The 14,662-nt window shown below is 51.7% G+C and overlaps 1 protein-coding gene across 1 annotated transcript in view; it reads left to right on the forward strand.

Annotated features, from left to right (window-relative positions):
• The first annotated feature begins 399 nt into the window (after positions 1–399).
• Positions 400–14,662, forward strand: part of TMEM263 (transmembrane protein 263) — a 110,432-nt gene continuing 96,169 nt past the window's right edge. The window contains exon 1 of the mRNA XM_078673930.1: positions 400–585. The gene's annotated coding sequence lies outside the window, so the exon portion shown is untranslated. The remainder of the gene's footprint in view (positions 586–14,662) is intronic.

A 14,662-nucleotide genomic window follows, 5' to 3' on the forward strand; every position in this document is an offset into this window, starting at 1 on the left:
TTCAAATGAGAACCATAATCACAAAGAAAAGTAATACACGCCAGCTGCAGCTATACAATTACTTAAGACACCAGTTAGCCCAAAACTGTGGGAAAGAGCCTGTCCTAAAGTCTTTAAACGGCACTTCCTGCTTAGAGAAACACAGCCCTTTCGTTTCTCTTGCGCCTGCTTACTTCGTACCAGACAAGACACGCTGTGCAGAAAGAGCGCCAGGTGCGACCCGAACAACAACCCCCACCTCACCAACCCTCCGTCACCCTCCAAGGAATTAACGGTAAAGCCTCTCTGAGACTCGCGCGCGCGCAATCGCGCATGAGGAGCACCACGAAGTTTGTGACGTCACTTCCCTCATAGCTGCGCCCATTGGCTAAGCTGCGGCCGTCGGAGCTCTACGATGATGCGTCGGACGCCACGTCGGCAACAGTCAGCATCCGAGTAAAGTCTGTGGACCGAACGCCGGGAGAGCCACGAACGCCACTGATACCAGGCGCCTTCACCAGTCCCTGAGGGAGAGCACCGCCGCTGCCCTTCTCTGCGGCCAAATCAGCAGTAGAGCCCTGGCGACGCCGCAGGGAACTCTGGAAGGTGGGTATCATACTCAGGCTTGTTGCTGGGGTTGTGGCCTGCTTAAAGGGGTGGTCTGCACTTAACCCGTGCACAGAGTCTGTTGTCCCCTCGAAAGAGCGCGGACGTGGTGCAAGTGATCAACGGCTCATTTTCGCTTCATCCTGGGGTTGCTTGCTGTACGGTCGTGCAGACTGCTAGCGATGCACGCAACCTACTCATCTGTAGTACCTGTTATTCTCGGAGCTACTCAACTGCTATGATCCGGCGTCCATCCTGCACAGGGTGTATACGTAGCACTGCTGCCTGAATGTAGGTACTCTGTCATCTCGGCCTGCCTTTCGAGGTCTGATGGTGTTACTTATCACTACTACCCATCATGCATGATGCTTTCCCGTCAACACTTAATTAAGAGTACGAGAGACCTACCAATACATTGATCGGTGCATTTAACTTGGAACGAGCCACATCTCGCACATCATGTCCCTATCCCTCCTGCCTCGCGATGTTCTCTGTCTGCCTGTTGTAGCTGTAGAAACTGCACGTTCGCCCTGTTTTAGGTGTGCGCGCTTTAGAAGTCCTAGCACAGAAGGGATTGTGCGTGGCCATGGTGAAAGCCTCAGTCATGCAAGAAACGCTGATTTACACAGTTCATTTCTTGCCACGGAGCTAGTCCGATGTATGGACTGTACGTGTGTGCTCCTGGGTGAGCGCAGTCAGCAGGAGCTCTGCGATTTAATCTCCTTGCTCTGCTGCCACGTCACATCAGCACAAGGAGTCTTTACCATCTCCGTAAAACCGAAGGTGCTTTGTAAACAGCTGTATTTGACTTTCTGCCAACTCGACTTTTTTCATACAAGCCACAAATGTGGTTCTTCCGTGACAGGCGAGACTTCGCATGGGACACTTTACAGAGGGACACTGCATGTTGACAGATATGTCCCTTCCAGCTGTGCCGTAACTTTGAAGTTGGTAGTAATCCTTTACTTTTGGTTTTGTTATCTCTGATATTGTAAATTATTTTTTTACTTTAAAAACTAAGCGAAGGACGATAGCCATGTTATACGTATTTAATTAACCGTGAGGTCAGTCCTTAGCCCAAGCTTCGTGTGTTTTTCCGGTGCTGCTGTTTGCCAACAGTTGTTTGTTTGGTGAAAACCCTCCATCTCTTCTTGTTTTTGTTGAGTGATCTGACAATATTGTTATATAAGCAATGTAAACATAACAGTCGGTTGGCTCTGTTCGGTTGCAGAAATGAGATACATTACCAGTGCTCAAATTCTTGTCTCCCTCCTCCAGCCCCGAAGCCATGTCCACAGGAACACACACCGGGCGCCAATTACACCCCCCCTGTAGGACTCCAGGGTGCAGACATTTCCTGTGTGTCTTTTGACATTGTGCGTTCTCCGGTTTCTCCCCTTTAGTTTTTACAATTGTCGAGGTATGGATGGTATTTCACCGTGTCTTATAGGATGTAGCAACTTTTCTATTTGTTCTTGTGGACTGCTATTACATTCTAACAATTGTGTTGAATGCTGCATTTTAACCTAAGTATCGCAGTAGCAAAACGCATCTAAACCACTTTTTTATAATGCATTTTTGTCATATGAACAAGTGTGTGTGTGTGTATATGTGTAGATATATATGTTCCATGTCTTTGCTGAGATGTGGGAGATGAAGCGCCCTCTGCTTCAACTCTGGTAGATGCAGGGAGTACGGGCAAGTGAGAGGGAGGTGGAGAATAGTCTTCTTGATGGTTAATGTAGGCAGGCCCTTGGTTGTGTTGAGCCTTGTGTGCGTGGGTCAGCAGCTTGAATTGGCATACTTTCTGTACAGGTGACTAGTAGAGTTGCCTGAGGTGGGGTGTGATGTGGGTTCGTCAGGGAAGGCTGAGTCTGACTGCAGCATTCTGTATGGTCTGAAGTCTGTCCCGAGTGTGCAGGGATCCCTACATAGAGGGCGTTGCCGTAGTCCAGTTGGCTGATGAGGACCTGTGTCATGGTGCGTCTCATGTGTAGGGGTAGCCACTTGAACAACTTGATTAGCATGCACATAGCGAGGAAGCAGACGGAGTACATGGCTTTGATCTATGATTTCATGGTGAGCTTGTTGTCTGATGTTTCCAAGGTTTCTGGCGTGGTCAGAGGTAAGTGGGTGTGGATCCTAGGTCCGATGGCCAGCAGGAGGAGTCCTAGCTTATAAAATTTGCTTCCTTGCCCCTTATGGTTCATGACGGGTGGCATTGTGTCTCCTCCTAACTTTGTCGCATTTCTTCACTAGCTCTGCTTGTTGAATTGTTTGGCACTTCCTCATTACACATTGGTATGATATCCATTTAAAGGGTCTATACAGCTGTTTAAATACACTTCATATCCCTTTTGGCTGTACAACCACTCAGCGTCCACCGTGTACATGATTGTTTCTTTAGTTGTCCTATAGACCTCATATCTGCATAACACAAACAACATACAGGGGCACACATGATGGCATTTTTAGGTCTGGCCACACCAAAAAAGTTTCCCCAGATCATGCTGCATAGACATAAGGAACAGAGCACCATTTGATATCAGATCAGACTCGCTGTGGATCCAAAAGCTTAAAAGCTTGGTAATAATGAAACTTTAGATACAACATGTCAGTCATCGTGGAAGTATAGAAAATGTAGTTTCTAAATGGCTGGCTACCACTGTTGACCTTAGCAATGCTGGTGCAATATTATTAGCATTGGTAACCAACAAGCATTGGGAAATTTAACAGATTGGCTTTGCCAGTGTTTGTTTTGTTTGCTATAAATTGCCCTATACTTACCTCCCTCTTGCTTATGCCAGTTCTTCAGCAACTTTGAATTCATCTGGGATGTGGGCAATATTTTTCAGATGTTTTAGTTCTGTTCCTGTTCCCAAAGTCTATGACTTTCCCCAATGCCTGTCAACCCATTTGAAGGCCTGTTTATCTCTTGTAAAATACACGCTTTATCAAGCACATCCATTTTTGTTCTAAACCTTAATTAAAGGAGTGGAACTTCTACAAAGCAACAATGGTCAAATAATAATAAACACCTTTTATATAGCGCCTGGTTACACTAGGCAACAGTGTGTCCCCGCGCTTTCAGACTAATTAACTAGAACAGAACCCCAGAGAAACAAAGGCCGCTGGAGGAATGGGCGAAAGGATCTCAGAGTTTAGGAAAAAGGTAGGTTTTCAGTTTGCGCCTAAAGTTTCCTTCAGATGGCTCCATCCGGAGCTCAATGGGGAGGTCATTCCACTGTTTGCTGGCCAAATATTTGAATGACCGACCAGCCATCCGTGCCCGTTGGATTCTGGGCACCTGAAAGAGCATACGGCCCTGAGATCGTAGATAACGATTAGGGTAGTACTTAGTAAGAATCCTTTGACGATAGACTGGACCTCTCTCATAAGCAATGCGGTGGGTCATGCACATTCTTTTAAATATAATGCGCTCCCGTATGGGAAGCCAATTGAGTCGCATTAAGGCTTGTTTCCCTGACTATCTTCTAGAGAGGTTAAGAGCCAATCTAGCTACTGCATTTTCAACGCATTGAAGCCTGTGAAGGCCTTTCCAACTCAGGCCTAAGTACAAGGCATTACTATAATCGAGATGGGGCGTCACCAGAGTATGGATTAACGTTTTCCTGCTATCAGCAGGAAGCGAATCTAGGGTCTTGCGTACGGTCTTAAGGATCCCATAGCATTTACCTGCTATCTCTCTGGTGTGATGCTCAAAGGATAGAGTCTCATCCAGTTTTACCCCTAAATTCTTAACCTGTTGCAATGGTTTAGGGACGGTACCAAGTTCTTTTGGCCACCATGCCGACGACCAGATGGATGGAGATTTCCCCAACACCAGAAGTTCAGTTTTATTAGCGTTGAGGCGTAGACAATTTATATTCATCCATCCCGCTAGTCCGCTCAGACAGGCTGTAAAGTTGGCTGAGGCCTCATCCGGAGGCTGAGACAGTGTCACTACCAGCTGGGTATCATCAGCATATGACACTATCTCAACCCCGTACGCCGCAACCAGCTTGGCCAGGGGCGCCATATAAAGATTAAACAAGGTCGGGCTCAAAATAGAGCCCTGCGGCACCCCATGTTTGAGCGAACGTACCTCCGGATTTAAAAGGTGGACAGTAAACTTGGAACTGCCTATTAGCCAGGAAAGTACGCATCCACTCGAGAGCCAGACTCTCAATGCCAGCCTCGCTAAGACGAGAAAGCAGCAGGGGATGGGAGACGGTGTCAAATGCCGCGCTCAGATCTAATAAAAGGAGCGCGGCTGTCTTCCCCTCATCAACTTTACTCCTTAATAGCTCGGTGGAAAAGAGAAGGGCCGATTCAGTCGAGTGGTGAGCTCTAAATCCTGACTGCGAGGGATGCAGATGCAGTCCTCTATCCAAATATACGGAGAGCTGCTTGTTAACTATCTTTTCCACCACCTTAGCGCAAAAAGGCAGTAGCGATATAGGTCGATAGTTATCCAATTGCGTGGCACTAAGATGAGGTTTTTTCTTTAAGGGGATGACCTGCGCTATTTTCCAGTCATGAGGCATATGGCTTTTATGAAAGGATAGTTTCGCCATATGGCCTATATGAGTCGCCAGAAGCTCGGCTTGATTCCTAAGGACGTTGGGACGAGCCACATCCATAGGGGAGCCTGATTTGATGCTGCGGATGATATTCAGCAGCTCCGTGGTGTTAGGCACTGCAAACTGATTAAGGCACCTGTTGTTAGTCATCTCGCTACTAGTGGAAGTATCCCTAAGGGGTTCTTCCAGTACCACTGGAAAGGTTTTATATATATTGTCCACTTTCTGCACGAAAAAATCCGCAATAGCTTCACACATAGCTGTCGAGTGCAGATCAGGAGCTATAGTTCTCTCCAATGAAGTGAGTTTCTTGTAAATGACAGAGTTCTTTGGTAGAGTTCTCCGCCAATTCAATTCTGTTCTTTAAGAAGTTGCGTTTTGTAGATCTAATCAGTTTGTGATAGCTCTTTATACTCTTTTTATAATTGAGTCTTGCTGAGTCGTCATATTTACTACGCCAAATGCGTTCCAACTTTTTGCATTCTGTTTTACATGCTTTTAAGTCAGCGTTGAACCACTGAGCTGTTTTCGAGCACCTCGCTGGGACCTTGGTAGTCCACGGGGCAGTTTCATCCAAAGCTCCTGACAGCCATTTTTCATAGTCTGTCCAGGCTTCGTCTACACTCTTTGAGTGGGGGGCTGCCTCCTTTTAAAGTCTGTTTAATTTTTCCCCATTGCCTACGTTTACCTGCCATCAGATTATTACTGACCAATTGTTTGGCCTCCCCACGGATGGTGAACTCCACCAGAAAATGGTCCGACCATAATACCTTACTGGGGGGTTGCACCGCCACGTCTTCCCAGTTGGCGAAGATCGGGTCCAAAAGATGGCCCGCTTTATGGGTAGGAATCAGGGATTGAATGTGGAGATTAAACATTTTTAGAGATGTTAGTAGGCTTAAAGCTTCCTTATCGTTTTCATCCTCCATATGAAAATTGAGGTCACCCAGAATCAGAAACTTACTATACCGAATTGCAGGATGGGCAATTACTTCCATCAGGCTATCCAGGAAGAGCGAGGTCTTACCTGGCGGGCGATAAATCAGGTAGCCATAAATGGCCCTGTTAGGGCAGTATTTTATGGTAAAGAGAGCAGCTTCACAATCTTTAATTAACACAGTCTCTAAAATACATGACAGGCCCAGTTTATGAATAATGGCAATGCCGCCTCCCCTCTGTTTAACCCGATCTAGCCTCAATATCCCATAATCCTGCGGGAGAGCTTCCAGTATATCTGGGTTAGACTCTGCATCCAGCCACGTCTCGGTCAAGAAGAGTGCATCTGGTTGTTTTTCCACTAAAAGGCCATAGATGTCCAGCTTGTGCTTCCTAAGTGAGCGACAATTAATCAGTAGCATGTTTAGAGATTCTGTCTTACCATCTACAGTGGTGTTATTACCTGGCTTGTACAGGCAGGTTTTACAACGTAGGGGTAAGCAGTCTACGTTCAGAACATGACTACAGGCTCTCTGAATGGGAGCACAGAGGCTAAGTAACTGGTCTTTGGAGTAACTGACCGGTTTCAGGGCATCTGCGGTAGTTAGAGCAGAATCCTGTGCCCCTAGCCCCGTCCGGTCCCGGACGGGCACGGACGGGCTTGCCTTTGGCGCGCCCGCTGCGCGGACGGGAAGACCGTGTCCTTTTATCCAGTGTGGAGGAGGGCGGGATGCGGCCAGCAACTGGACCGCAACCCTTTTCTCCCTCCAGTATGGCGGGTCTCGCGAGTCTCTCCCGCCAGCGTCAGCACGTAGTCTGCTGCGCTGCGCTGGGAGAGAAGAGCACAAGGGAAAAGCTGGTCTCGCACGGAGCACAACAGAGTTAAAAACTGCCACACAAAGTGAGTACAAAGCACAATAATACACAATTTTAAAAACGGATTAAAATCCAAACACGCTGTCCCCCGGCTTTCCGCCTCAGGGGTGAGAGCTAGTGAATCAGTAGAGCGCGCCCGCACTAAGATGCGGTTTAAATACTCCGGGAGGGCGGGATGCGGCCAGCAACTGGACCGCAACCCTTTCCTCCCTCCAGTATGGCGGGTCTCGCGAGTCTCTCCCGCAGCGTCAGCACGTAGTCTGCTGCGCTGGGAGAGAAGAGCACAAGGGAAAAGCTGGTCTCGCACAGAGCACAACAGAGTTAAAAACTGCCACACAAAGTGAGTACAAAGCACAATAATACACAATTTTAAAAACGGATTAAAATCCAAACACGCTGTCCCCCGGCTTTCCGCCTCAGGGGTGAGAGCTAGTGAATTAGTAGAGCGCGCCCGCACTAAGATGCGGTTTAAATACTCCGGGAGGGCGGGATGCGGCCAGCAACTGGACCGCAACCCTTTTCTCCCTCCAGTATGGCGGGTCTCGCGAGTCTCTCCCGCAGCGTCAGCACGTAGTCTGCTGCGCTGCGCTGGGAGAGAAGAGCACAAGGGAAAAGCTGGTCTCGCACGGAGCACAACAGAGTTAAAAACTGCCACATAAAGTGAGTACAAAGCACAATAATACACAATTTTAAAAACGGATTAAAATCCAAACACGCTGTCCCCCGGCTTTCCGCCTCAGGGGTGAGAGCTAGTGAATTAGTAGCAAGTGAATACAATGAGTACAATTAGCATTGATATTTACCAGATGACACATACTGCATTGGTGGGACATATTAATATGTTGAAATTCAGTATGCTAGTAAATTATAATTATTTGTAGTAGGACAATTTTTAGAAATAGGACCTCTGGTTGGCTAAGGCTTGCGCCAAAGCCAGGCAGAGACCACCACTCTAGTCAGGGCGAGGGAGCTACACGCCAAAGATAACCCCCTTGGTAGCTTGGCACGAGCAGTCAGGCTTATACTGGAGGCCACATGTAAAGCATTTGCGCACGCACACACACAGAAACAACATCCCAGGCACATCACAAAAGGAACTCCACACAAGGCTATATCAAAAATAGCCTTTGTATTCTCAGAACACATTAGAATAGTTAACACATAATATACATGGTGCCACCTAGCACTGGGTCATATCTACAAGGGATTATTTACACCTGACAGGGCCCACTGGACCACTGTCAGAACCATCACCTACCAAACTTAGTAAAAGTAAAACAGATCATAAATGTACAACCAGTACCCACTGGTAATCACTGTACTTAGCATCAGCCTGTAACATAAACTACATTATGCACAGTATCACCTCAGGCACGAATTACATTCTGCGCCAACCTCACCAGCATAAACACATTATGCAATCCTCTCATAAGTCTAAACACATTAGACGCTAACCTCCTAGGTATAACTCACATTAGGGGCATAAATCACACAGTGAAATATAATCTCGCTAGCATAAACCATGATGAGCAAAACAACCTCATAATCATAAATCACATTTAGAGGTATCAAACCGCGTGCATAAACATACTACATGAATTACATTTCCTAGCGCCAAAATACTTTTAGCACATAAATCACATTGGGTCCTGACACCCTACAAACCTAACAGTCACCCTGGCCAACTGGCCTTCTCAAAAAGGGGCTCAAATGCCTTATGTTCAATAGTCAGGGCGCGCTGCCAATGCAACAGAAGTCAAGGGTGCGCACTCTGTGCAGGCCTAAACTTTGCAGCTGCCCACTACTTGCTGGGCAGCTGTGAATATCAAAAAGGAGGCCTAAACGGAGGAGCTGGCACTAATTGCTGCGCAGCTGCCAAATCAAGATGTGGGCACTGGCACTCACTGTGCCCTTCAAACTCATGTGCCCAAGAACGTTGCAGCTGCTCTCTCGCAAGCGGGGCCGCTGTGAAGAGTGGCCACACAACAGGGGAACAGCATGGACCCCTCTGGGCCCTCTTAAAATGATTATGCCATTGTTGGAGCCACCTTGGCTCTTAAAAACAATTATGGCCACAACTAAGCGAAAGTACAGGCCCTACTGGACCCCCACTGGGACCTTTAAACAAATATGGCCCGCGTTGCCCACTGGCATGCGGGGCAACTGTGAACACCTCTGGAAAGGGGGCCCGGCACTACGGTGCACTCAGGACCCCCACAGGGCTTTTAAACAAACTTGCCCTCATGCTGTAGCTACACGGGCTCTTATCGTGATCAGGCACAAAGGTGGAGCGGCCTGCAACTGCGAGACTGCTCTGGCTCCCGCACTTCGCCCAAATCGAGCCCCACTCACCGGGACTCATGGATGCCGCTCCTCTCCTCACTTGCTGGCGCCCGCGGGGCTCTCCCTTAGCCAAGGGAGCCCCGCACAGGCAGGCGCCGTCCTCCTCACCCGGACCTGCTGCAGGGAGACCGCAAGGTGCCGGGCGTCTTCTCAGGCTGTGGGGGCGTGCGCAGGACTTCCTCCGCAAAACCGGAAGTCTCGCCCACCGCCAGGCACAATGTTGCCTGACTTCCGCTTTTGCCCTCGGGCCGCGGTGGTGAATTCTTTTCGGTGCCAATGAGGGGTAGGCTCCCTCGTGGTTTAAAATATGAAGCAGGGTGGGCTCCTGCTTTAAAATAATAGCATAAGCGGAGTGGGAACCTGCTCGGAAGCAACTCAGGGGGATCCCTACGCCGGGGATTCCCTCTTCGTCAGGTAGCGCCGCGCTGCCAAGCCCACGCATTCCTCTTTCCTTGGGGAATTTAAAATACAGCGCTCCCCAGGCGCTAGGAAAGTAAGAGGTGTAGCCTAGGGGCCAGCACACGGGGCCCTCCAGCAGAGAGGCAGCCCCATGGCGGTCCCTCCTGGGCCCCAACAGCAGCAAGCCCCGCCTCCTCCGTCAGGAACACTGAACAACATCATGGGGATCATGGGATCACAGCCCCTATATTTATATGCCCTTTTCCTTTGTGTCACAGCACAGAGCTTGGGGATACCAGCCAGAACTGATTTAGGGGAGCTTTGGAGCACTTTGTTTTGCTCAGCTCCTCTCCTTTGTCAGGTGGGGACTCAAGGATCAGACGCACCACAGGGGGCGGCACCAGCATTGTGGAGGGAAGGCACAACCCTATTCAGGTACCAGGTGCAACTCCTCCCTCCCATCTAGATGCAGATCACTCTATTCGCCACTATGCTGACTCCCCCTGGCTCCTGGAGCCACCCACACCATCCAGCACCTGTCAATCACAAGCCAGACATGCAATTCACATCAGGCAGGCAGACACACAGCACACAGAAATGCCAATTTCTAAAAGTGGCATTTCTTCACCAGTCACCATAAATCTGCGCACACCATTGCGCAGCATTTATTCTCACGAGTTCATACATACTAAACTCGCCCCTGCACTTCTCTCATATCAAGAATTATTATGGACATACATATCCCCCATGCATTCCTATTGGGAGGGCAGGCTAATCTCACCACACGCACTCAGAGAGCGCACGCACTTTACACTGGGCCACCGTGCTAAAGTGCCAGAGGCCACAAATCACTACCTCTATGTCAGAGCATAAGGCAAAAAGTTCAGGGGTGAACCTGCTAAAAGGGCCAAGTCCAACAACAATTAACCCATTCATTGCCCCCTGTACTAAGCCTTTTTTGGCTATTAGGGGTAGTTTGTGCTTAGGCTACTGTAACTTTTTGTCCACGTAAGGTATTCACGCCAAATTTGCGTTCTTTTCTTCCAACGTCTTGAGGATTCTAAAGGTATTCCAGGGTTTGTGAATTCTCCTGGAGTGGACCAATAAATTAGCTAAAATTCCACTTTTTTTTCTCCTGGAAAAATAGGGGGAAAATGCTGTAGAAGAAAGAGTGTTTTTGTCCCTGCAAAAGGTGTCAACAAAGGGTTTGTGGTGCTATACTCACCATCTTTCCAGCCTTCAAGAACAGGCAGACTTTTGTCAGAAAATCAAACTTTTCTACACCTTGTTGGCGTGCGTGGGCACTGCCCTGGGCCTGTTTTGGGTCACCGGTCCTCAGTGCTGCCTGTATGGCCATCTCATTCACGCTGCTCGCACTCTTCTGACACAACCGCACACATACACACACAACCGGACACATACACACACAACCGCACACATACACACACAACCGCACACATACACACACAACCGCACACACACACAACCGCACACACACACAACCGCCGCACCACACACACACACACACACACACACACACAACCTCAACCATGCACACAACCGCACACAACCCCAACCCCCCCAACCGCACACAACCCCAACCCCCCCCAACCGCACACAACCCCAACCCCCAACCACCCCCCAACCACCCCCCCAACCACGCCCCCCAACCACACCCCAACCACACCCCCAACCACACCCCCACCACACCCCCCAACCACACCCCCCCACCACACCCCCCCAACCACACACCCCCCCAACCACACACACCCCCAACCGCACACCCCCAACCGCACCCCCCAACCGCACACAACCCCAAACCCTCCCCAACCACACCCCCCAACCACACCCCCCCCCCCAACCACACCCCCCCCACCACACACACACCCCCCACCACACCCCCTCCCCCACCACACCCCCCCCCCCACCACACACACCCCCCCAACCACACACACACACACCCCAACCACACACACACACCCACAACCACACACACACCCCCAACCACACACACACCCCCAACCACACACACACCCCCCAACCACACACACACCCCCAACCACACACACACCCCCAACCACACACACACCCCAACCACACACACACCCCCAACCACACACACACCCCCAACCACACACACACCCCCAACCACACACACCCCCAACCACACACACACCCCCAACCACACACACCCCCAACCACACACACACCCCCAACCACACACACACCCCCAACCACACACACCCCCAACCACACACACCCCAACCACACACACCCCCAACCACACACACCCCCAACCACACACACCCCCAACCACACACACCCCCAACCACACACACCCCCAACCACACACACCCCCAACCACACACACACCCCCAACCACACACACACCCCCAACCACACACACCCCCAACCACACACACCCCAACCACACACACACCCCAACCACACACACACCCCAACCACACACACACCCCCAACCACAACACACACCCCCAACCACACACACACCCCCAACCACACACACACCCCCAACCACACACACACCCCCAACCACACACACACCCCCAAACCACACACACCCCCAACCACACACACACCCCCAACCACACACACACCCCAACCACACACACACCCCCAACCACACACACACCCCCAACCACACACACACCCCCCCCAACCACACACACACCCCCCCAACCACACACACACCCCCCCAACCTTACACACCCAACCACACACACACACCCCACCACACACACACCCCCCCACCACACCCCCAACCACACACCCCCCCCAACCACACACCCCCCCCAACCACACACACCCCCCCCAACCACACACACCCCCCCCCAACCACACACACCCCCCAACCACACCCCCCCCAACCACACCCCCCCCAACCACACCCCCCCCCCCACCCTCCCCCCCCAACCACACCCCCCAACCACACCCCCCCCCCACCACACACCCCAACCACACCCCCCCAACCACACCCCCACCCCCAACCACACCCCAACCACACACACACCCAACCACACACACCCCCAACCACACACACCCCCAACCACACACACCCCCAACCACACACACACCCCCAACCAACACACACACCCCCAACCACACACACCCCCCAACCACACACACACCCAACCACACACACACACACACACACCCAACCACACACACACACACACCCAACCCCACACACACACACCCAACCACACACACACCCAACCACACACACACACACACCCAACCACACACACACACACACCCAACCACACACACACACACACAACCACACACACACACACACCCAACCACACACACACACACCCAACCACACACACACACACCCAACCACACACACACACACCCAACCACACACACACACACACACCCAACCACACACACACACACACCCAACCACACACACACACACACAACCACACACACACACCCAACACACACACACACCCAACCACACACACACACCCAACCACACACACACACACCCAACCACACACACACACACCCAACCATCACACACACACACCCAACCACACACACACACACCCAACCACACACACACACACCCAACCACACACACACACACCCAACCACACACACACACACCCAACCACACACACACACACCCAACCACACACACACACACCCAACCACACACACACACACCCAACCACACACACACACACCCAACCACACACACACACCCCAACCACACACACCCCCAACCACACACACCCCCAACCACACACACCCCCAACCACACATACCCCCAACCACACATACCCCCAACCACACCCCCCCCAACCACACACACACACCCACACCCACACACACTCACACCCAACCACACACACACACACACACCCAACCACACACACACACACCCAACCACACACACACACACCCAACTACACACACACACACACACACCCCCAACCACACACACACCCCCAACCTCACACACACCCCCAACCACACCACACCCCACCACACAACACACACCCCAACCACACACACCCCCAACCACACACACCACCCCCAACCACACCACACACCCCAACCACACACACACCCCCAACCACACACACACTCCCAAACCACACACACCCCCAACCACACACACCCCCAACCACACACACACCCCCAACCACACACACACCCCCAACCACACACACACCCCCAACCAAACACACCCCCAACCACACACACCCCCAACCACACACACCCCCAACCACACACACACCCCCAACCACACACACACCCCAACCACACACACACCCCAACCACACACACCCCCAACCACACACACCCCAACCACACACACACCCCAACCACACACACACAACCCCAACCACACACACACCCCCAACCACACACACACCCCCAACCACACACACACCCCCAACCACACACACACCCCCAACCACACACACACCCCCCAACCACACACACACCCCCAACCACACACAACCCCAACCACACACACCCCCAACCACACACACACCCCCAACCACACACACACCCCCAACCACACACACACCCCCAACCACACACACACCCCCAACCACACACACACCCCCAACACACACACACACCCCCAACCACACACACACACCCCCAACCACACACACACCCCCCCAACCACACACACCCAACCACACACACACCCCCCCACCACACACACCCCCCCAACCACACCACCCCACCACACACCCCCCCCCCACCAACCACACACCCCCCCAACCACACACACCCCCCCCCAACCACACACCCCCCCAACCACACCCCCCCCCAACCACTCCCCCCCCCAGCCCCCCCCCCAACCACACCCCCCCCAACCACACCCCCCCCAACCACACACCCCCAACCACACCCCCCCAACCACACCCCCACCCCCAACCACACCC

Source organism: Lissotriton helveticus, chromosome 1_1 (assembly GCF_964261635.1).
Source record: "Lissotriton helveticus chromosome 1_1, aLisHel1.1, whole genome shotgun sequence".
Lineage (NCBI taxonomy): Eukaryota > Metazoa > Chordata > Amphibia > Caudata > Salamandridae > Lissotriton > Lissotriton helveticus.